Below are 7,023 nucleotides of genomic sequence, written 5' to 3' on the forward strand. Positions count from 1 at the left end.
TCTTTTATTATTATTATTATTATTATTATATGAATACTAGCCTATAACAAAATATATTTCCATTGTCATATATGACAAATAATTAAACAAACCAACCAATAGTCTGCTAAGAGAATCTGACACTGGTTTGATTGCCTCTTACTACAAAGAGATATAAGAAGAAAAAATGTACCACTCTCCATCATCACAAACTTTCCACTGTTTTCTCAGAATCCATCACAAATTTGTTGTTATAACCTACAGGTCTTCTTCTCCCAATATTAAGATGCAAAGCACAAACAAGACTTTCCCCCTGCTACCTTAGCTTGTTCCCTTATTTTTCTGTAAAGATTCATATACAATGCAGACAGGCACCTTTGCAAGTTGAGCTTTTCAGTGAGGTTTATATTCAGAAGTTTCTAAGTGTTAGTTTTTCAACACTGAACTAAGAACTCAAAGTAACTTGTACATTCAAAGGAAGCTATGATCCTAATCTGAACTAAAGGGCTCAATTGAATAAAAATACCTTATGCTCGAGTAACTCAAGTTATGTGTGGCTCCTTCCCCTCCCCCTTTATATGGAAGTCAGTCAGTTAGGCATTTTTGTATTTTAATAGTACAAAAGGGTTTCTCCTGGAAAGAAATACATGCCTGACTTACAGTAATTAGGCTCTGAGTAGTATCAGGGGCACAGTTTACTCAGGAAAACCCCCTGACACTGAAGGAAGACTTCTTTAAACTGCAGAAAGTTTTCAATTCAGGTTTTGATGCTACATAATGGATAAGAGAAATCTCCTTCTTTAGGGCTCAGTCATTCACTCATTATGGCACAACAGCAAAAACAGCTGCCTCTGGACCTGCCTGCTTGTTAGAACAGGGGAGACTGTTTGTAACCTCTCCCAGACTGACCAAGAACTGCAAACCCAATGACAGAAGACAGCAAACTCAGCTGTTGGAGAAGTGGACATCTTAATCCAAATTTTTGGGCTTAGGATCTTTTCTAATATCCTGGAAAATTATAACAGCAGGGATAGAAGGAACTGCATTTCACAGACCTGTCTGAAGTGCTGTGGTACCACTGGCATTGTATAAAACAACAGCACAGCTTATTCTAGAATGTGATAGAAAAGTGTGTGAAAGTATGGCTGGTCCAAAAAATACAGATCCAGAGCTTCTGTTCTCCTTGATTTATAACACAAGGAAAAGGAATGATAATAGAGAGATGCAAATTCAAAACTAATAAAAAGGAAACCCTTTTTTCCTCACTTTGGATATTTAGGCTGTCAATATGCAATATCACATTATTTCACCAAAGTCAGATTAAATCCAACAGAATAAGCAGAAATCCGATGCTACAAGGATCTCCAGCATGACAATACTTAATGTGAATTAAGAGACCTGGGTCTAAGGCAGTGTTGTCCTCATTTGCTGTCACAAAATTCTGTGATGTGTCTCCAACTGAGTATGTAGACCGTGGTTCCTGCCATAGATATGGTGCTGCAATAAATAGGCCACTTCCTTCATAAAATGAAACAATTATCACCTTGGACTGGATTCAGAGATTTTTTAAAAAATGAAACTACAAGAACTAGAAAGCAGAAAATGTTTGTGGTTTTCTTTTTTTTTTTCCTTTGGTTGTTTGTGTGTGGTGTGATTTTATGCCAATTTTTAATTTTTAAAAAAAATTTTAAGACAAATAACTCTAAAGTTTTTTCCAAAACAGAGCAAAGAACTAAGTAAATGTCATATAGCCTATTTTGCTCTTATAAAAGCTGGTAAAGGCCTTGTGGTCAGGTATACTTCTCTAGCAGAGCTGCTGTTTATTTAATAGATGGTGTATGAGCACACAACTTACTGTATTGCTAATTTTGTGTAGTTTTTTACATCCTCCCCCTATTCCACAAGAGGAGTTATGTAAAAAGAATGTATCATACTCCTTCATTTTCATCTAAGCCATCTTTAAGCAATCATTCCAAGGAATATGCGCCCTGAAATTTGGTAATGAATGCTCAGTGTATTAAAGAAGGGTCTGATTTGCCCTTGGTTTCAAAGTGTGCACAGTACTTTGACTTGGTCTCACCAAGCCCTTGACAAGGCAGGGAAGGAAATCTGCTCCAGTGCTCACAGAAACTCAGATGTTCACTGCCCTCAGTGCATCATGGAGAGGTGAAGAAAGGCCAGAGCAATCCTCTCTTATTACTGAAACCTTCCAAGTAGGTATGGAACTGTCTGTATCTCCATTTTCTCATCTCCTTGGAGCCAATCAGGAGTAAGCAAAATGAAAAGCTTTTACCATTTTGTGCACCTTTTAAACACAAGAAGCAGTCTATCTCATAATCTCCTTCTGATTACAATATTGAATATTGAATAAATACCTGGAGTTATCGGTGGTAGTGAGGAGAGAAAAGTCTACAGTTTCCCATTCAGGAAAGGAGCAGGCACCATGAGTCTTCAGGGTAGGTCACCCTTCCAGAACCTCTGAACATGAACAGTTGACCTGAGGAAACCAGGAAGAGTGATCAAAGGAACTGTACTGTATGGTGGAAGAAGATGAAGACAAATTAAGCTACACAATTTGTACATCTGAGACAGTGAAGGATACTCACCAAAGCTGAGGAGTCGTCAATCAGAAGCTTGGTACTAGCCCAGGAAAATTATAGGTGCTCTCTAGAGAGTGAAAACAATCAGAAAGGAGTTAGTCAAGTGGAAGAAAAAGTTTGATGAGAAGCATTGTTAGGAAAAAGTAAACATAAAGAGAAGGAAACAGATAAAATCAGATCTCAAAGCAGTGGAAACAATTTGAGAATATTAAATACCTGTGCAAACTAAAACACAGATTGTGGGAACAGGGTGCATGGGTGGCAATGAAAAGTGTATGGAGGGCAATAAAAGGATGCCTGCCACATTTGGATAATGATATTACACTGTCAAAAAAAAAAAAAAAAGAAAAGAAAAAGCCCTAAGTTCTTTAGGCTTATATGAACTATAAAACCCATGTAATTTTCTCACTGATTACTCCCTTCTGTGTTCATATACCCATTGCTCAGGGTTCTGAGCACTTTGTTAACCAGGAGACATCACCGCTGAAGGCCATCAGACACAGATCTGCTGAGCATCTGCTGGGTGCATCTGCTGCACCCACACCATCCTAGAGGCTGGGACTCCTTGTGATTCCACCAAAAAACCCAGAGGAAAACGACAGCAGTAACAGCCAAGCCAGGGGAACGCTAGAAAGGACTGTCTGCAAGGATGCTGAGGCTGTCTCAGTTCTGCTTTGGAGTCTGCATATCACAACACACCCACAGAAAGGACCAGACTCTTTTTCTCTTTCTTTTCCCTGTTTGCCTGGTGTGTACACCTCCAGGCTTAACTTTGGTCCTGCCTTCTCCAATCTTTAGAACAGCATGCTCTGAAGCACAACTTGTTATTAGTCAGATGGGAAAGAGAAGGGACCAGATTCCCTAATTATTTTTAATGGCCTTTCCTGGTACACTGCAGAGCCCAGCACCCCTCTACGAGGGGTGGGCTGTCTTGTGGCTCATGTTGTATAGCATGGGACTGATAAACCACCCCTATTTTAGATTATTTATTGTTTGGTTAATGGAAAGCTGTCAAGCTGTCTTTATAAATAATGTTGAAGCTAATTGATTATCAAACCCTGTGTTTTAAATTTTTTTAACAGAAAGTGTTTACTGGTGTTTTACAGGGCAAAAAATATATCTCAGACTTGGAGCACTGGCAGTTTTTGGGATGTATTCTGATAGGAAAACTCAATAAATCACTGCTAATTTTGCACCCCAAAAATTTGGTGTCTGTAAGTGCAAAACAGGCCCCAGTTTCTTTCCAGTCAGGACTGCCTGCACAGACACAGCAGAACCAGTTACCTTCAAATGAAAGCTCATTTCCCTATCACTTTGCTTCATATAATGGAATATTGACCCCAATTAGCCTCGGTTTCTAATTGTACCTGACACAGCAAAGGCCCCTGGTGAGGGACATCCCAGAACCATGCACTTTAAAATGCAATATGGGCAAAAATCATACAAAATCCTTGCATAGGAAGAGGAAACTAGATAACTCGTTTTCATCCCTTCCAAAGAATACTTAAATAATTTCATTTGTTGGGGACTAGTGAAAATTACAGGACCATGGGTGGGTATTTTTTTTTACTTTGTTCCTCTGTAAATACAGACTGAGTCATTAACAGGAGAAGGAAGAGAGTGATCCCCACAGTCTGCCTCTTTAACACTGGAGTCTGTATCTCTCTCTCTGCTGCTCCTGGAGGCAGCTCTTACCAGCCACCTCCAGGATGATGCGGCTCAGAGACAACCAGCCTCGTTGCTGAGCATTGTGATTTTTTTCAGCAACCAGGCAGCTTGTTTAAACCACCACAGAGCGGGGGCAGAGCCTGCAAGGAGCTGAGGTAATCATTTTTACATTAACTATCTGGCAAAGAGGTGGGCTGCAGACAGGGAGAAGGGATACAAGGGGAGGGAGGAGATGTGGAAAATGACAGTGAAAAAATGAAGATACAGTCTTTTAAAAGAAATCCAGTGTTCCTTGGAAAGGTATGACACTGTAGGAAGACTGAAGGCAGAGAAGGGAAGGTAGAAAGGCTGCACATCTGCATTCTGCACATTTATTTAGCTCTAATGTACCATTTTGCCTTTATCTTTTTTGTTGCTGTTTTTCAGGCCAGCTGCAAAAGTTTTGCAAAAGACTCTCACTTCCAAAGCAAACCAAAAATTCAGGGTACAGTGGTGGTGCGTCTTATCTATGGATATTTTTTTTCTATTTTGTTTTTCTGAGATCAGCTGCTGAGGAAATAAAACCCCATGCAATTTCCAGCAATGAAAAATGGATCAGTTCTTTTGCTTAGAAAAAACCCAACCTCATTTTCATATTTCCATATTTAATTTTTGCACTTGCATGTACGTTTCTGTTATCTTCCAGCCACATGTTGCTATTTGTCTCTGTAGTGAAAGATTTTTTTCCTTTTTTTTTTTTTTAGACTGTGGGCTATGTGAAGCCTGACTTGAATGTAAAAGATCCACAGGGAAAAAAATCTTCCAGTCCTTACTGTATTAAAGCTGGCAGGCCACAGGTTTTGTGGGAGCACTCCACACTGAGCACCACCTTGGGTGGCACAAGGAGCACCATGCACCTACACACCAATATCTCGTGGCCATTGCAAAGCCCCACCCCAGATCTACAGCCATGGCTAATGGAAGGTGGAAAAAAATTAGCAGCCACTCACTTTTCCAAAAATCAGCCAGTTTTGGCCAACTAAACACTGTTTAACGCAGCTGGTAACTCTGCAGCTTCCACAACTACCCAAACTCCAGCAGAAGGAGAGCTCTGAGGCTTCTGAGACCATCCCAGGCAATTTCGCTGCATTTAGGCTTTTGTTGATGTTAGTCACCCCTCAGCTATCTGCCTTTCAGTGAGATTCAGGCTTGTAAGATATTTGGGTGCTTTTGAAAAGGTTACATGCAGTCAAAAGCAGGCAGCCAAGGCTCCTGCACTCAGCCAGAGCTGGTCAGGCAGCTCAGCCTTATGTCTTAACCCAGCAGCAGCAGTGCTTGGACAGACATCATTTCTGTTGAGCTTCTTGGCAGACAAGATTTCAGACAGAATCTGGTTATGATTTAGTTTTGGTCTACATGTTCAATGCTCAGTGAAAATTCTTGTGCAGCCAACACAACACAGAAACTGCCTTCAATAGGAGAGAGTAAATGCAATGTTTTCAGTTTGAACAATATTTCAGTTGTTTTGTCAGTGGACCACAGCCAGTCATGAAGTGCTCCAGTTTGGTCCCAGACTGCAGACAGCTCTGGTTTGCCCACATAAAGTGTATTCAATGAACTCACACTGCAAGTTGGCAGAAGGGACACACCTCCAGCTCCTGTGTGTCACTGTTGCTTCTGGTGCCATCATGGGACTGCCAAACCCTTCCTGCTCTCTGACAGGGAAGCTCTGCATCTGCAGCAGAAAAAAATGTTTAACACAAGGGTTTTCCCAGCCCTGATGACAAAGTTGGAACTCAAAAAACACAACAGTGCATATTGTGTTGGTGTTGACCTCCCTCCCCTCTCATTCTTAGCTTTCTGTATCTCCATATTTAGAAGTCTCCCCTCCATGGCACCCAGGTGCCAACTGCAGTTCCCAGTGTTTGGAAGTGATTATTGATAAGGTATGAAGACTGTGATATCTTGTATGGGAATTGACAGGTTTTGAAATTAAAGAAGCCACAAGTAAAATGGTGTGTAAGTAAGACTCTGGAAAGCATTTGAAAATTAAGGACAATGTAATGGGCTTTCATGCAGTTTCTTCCAAATATACCTGCAACTAATACTGAATTATCACCACAAGTATTAAACATTATAAAGACACTAGATTACTATTTCTAATTTAAGGAGGGGGAAAAAACATTTTTTTTTCTTCTGGGCGGAGGTCGTTTGTGTGTCATTTGGCAGTTTGAAGGTTTAGCTAGCCTTTCCCTATCAAAATCTTGAAATTCAGCCAAAGACATCCTGGTATTACACACTTTTCTCCCAAATCTCTTCATGTTCTATGGCAAATGTAGCATTTTCCTCCTGGAGCAGTTAACATAAAAGGTCTTGGTTAAGAGACGCTTTCCCTTTGGAAAAGATAATCTGCCTTCAAAGTTATAAGTTAAACAACTGAGTGGTCTAATTGATTGAACATCTACAAATTATAATTGAATTTGTGCCAAACTATGTGAAAAAGATTTATGTTCCGCTTCCCATACTGTTTATCCCTCATTTTTTTGTGTGTGTGTGCATGTGTGAACTGAATCTTTGGGAACTCCTTTCACTTGATGCATCACTGAGGTGGTTAAACACATTGCATTATGGCAGTCTGTCACATCAGTGTTTCAAACTGAAATACTGGATTTGACACATCCCTGGAAAAGGAAGTCAGACCATCCAAAATCCAGAGTTATGTTTCTTTTGAAACTTGAGATTCTGAAGACAGAATTTTCACTTACTTGACTCCAACTGCAAGGCAGTAAAAAAAGGA

General features: G+C 40.2%; 1 long non-coding RNA gene across 1 annotated transcript; it reads right to left on the minus strand.

The window, feature by feature from the left end:
- Positions 1-2,366: 2,366 nt before the first annotated feature.
- Positions 2,367-6,062, minus strand: LOC136560873 (uncharacterized). The gene is made up of 3 exons (XR_010784212.1): positions 5,850-6,062; positions 2,586-2,646; positions 2,367-2,476 (listed from the first exon to the last, which is right to left on the minus strand). It is a non-coding gene; the product is annotated as an uncharacterized lncRNA (long non-coding RNA).
- Between the last annotated feature and the right edge of the window lie 961 nt (positions 6,063-7,023).

This window comes from Molothrus aeneus, chromosome 10 (assembly GCF_037042795.1).
Source record: "Molothrus aeneus isolate 106 chromosome 10, BPBGC_Maene_1.0, whole genome shotgun sequence".
NCBI classification, from domain to species: Eukaryota; Metazoa; Chordata; class Aves; order Passeriformes; family Icteridae; genus Molothrus; species Molothrus aeneus.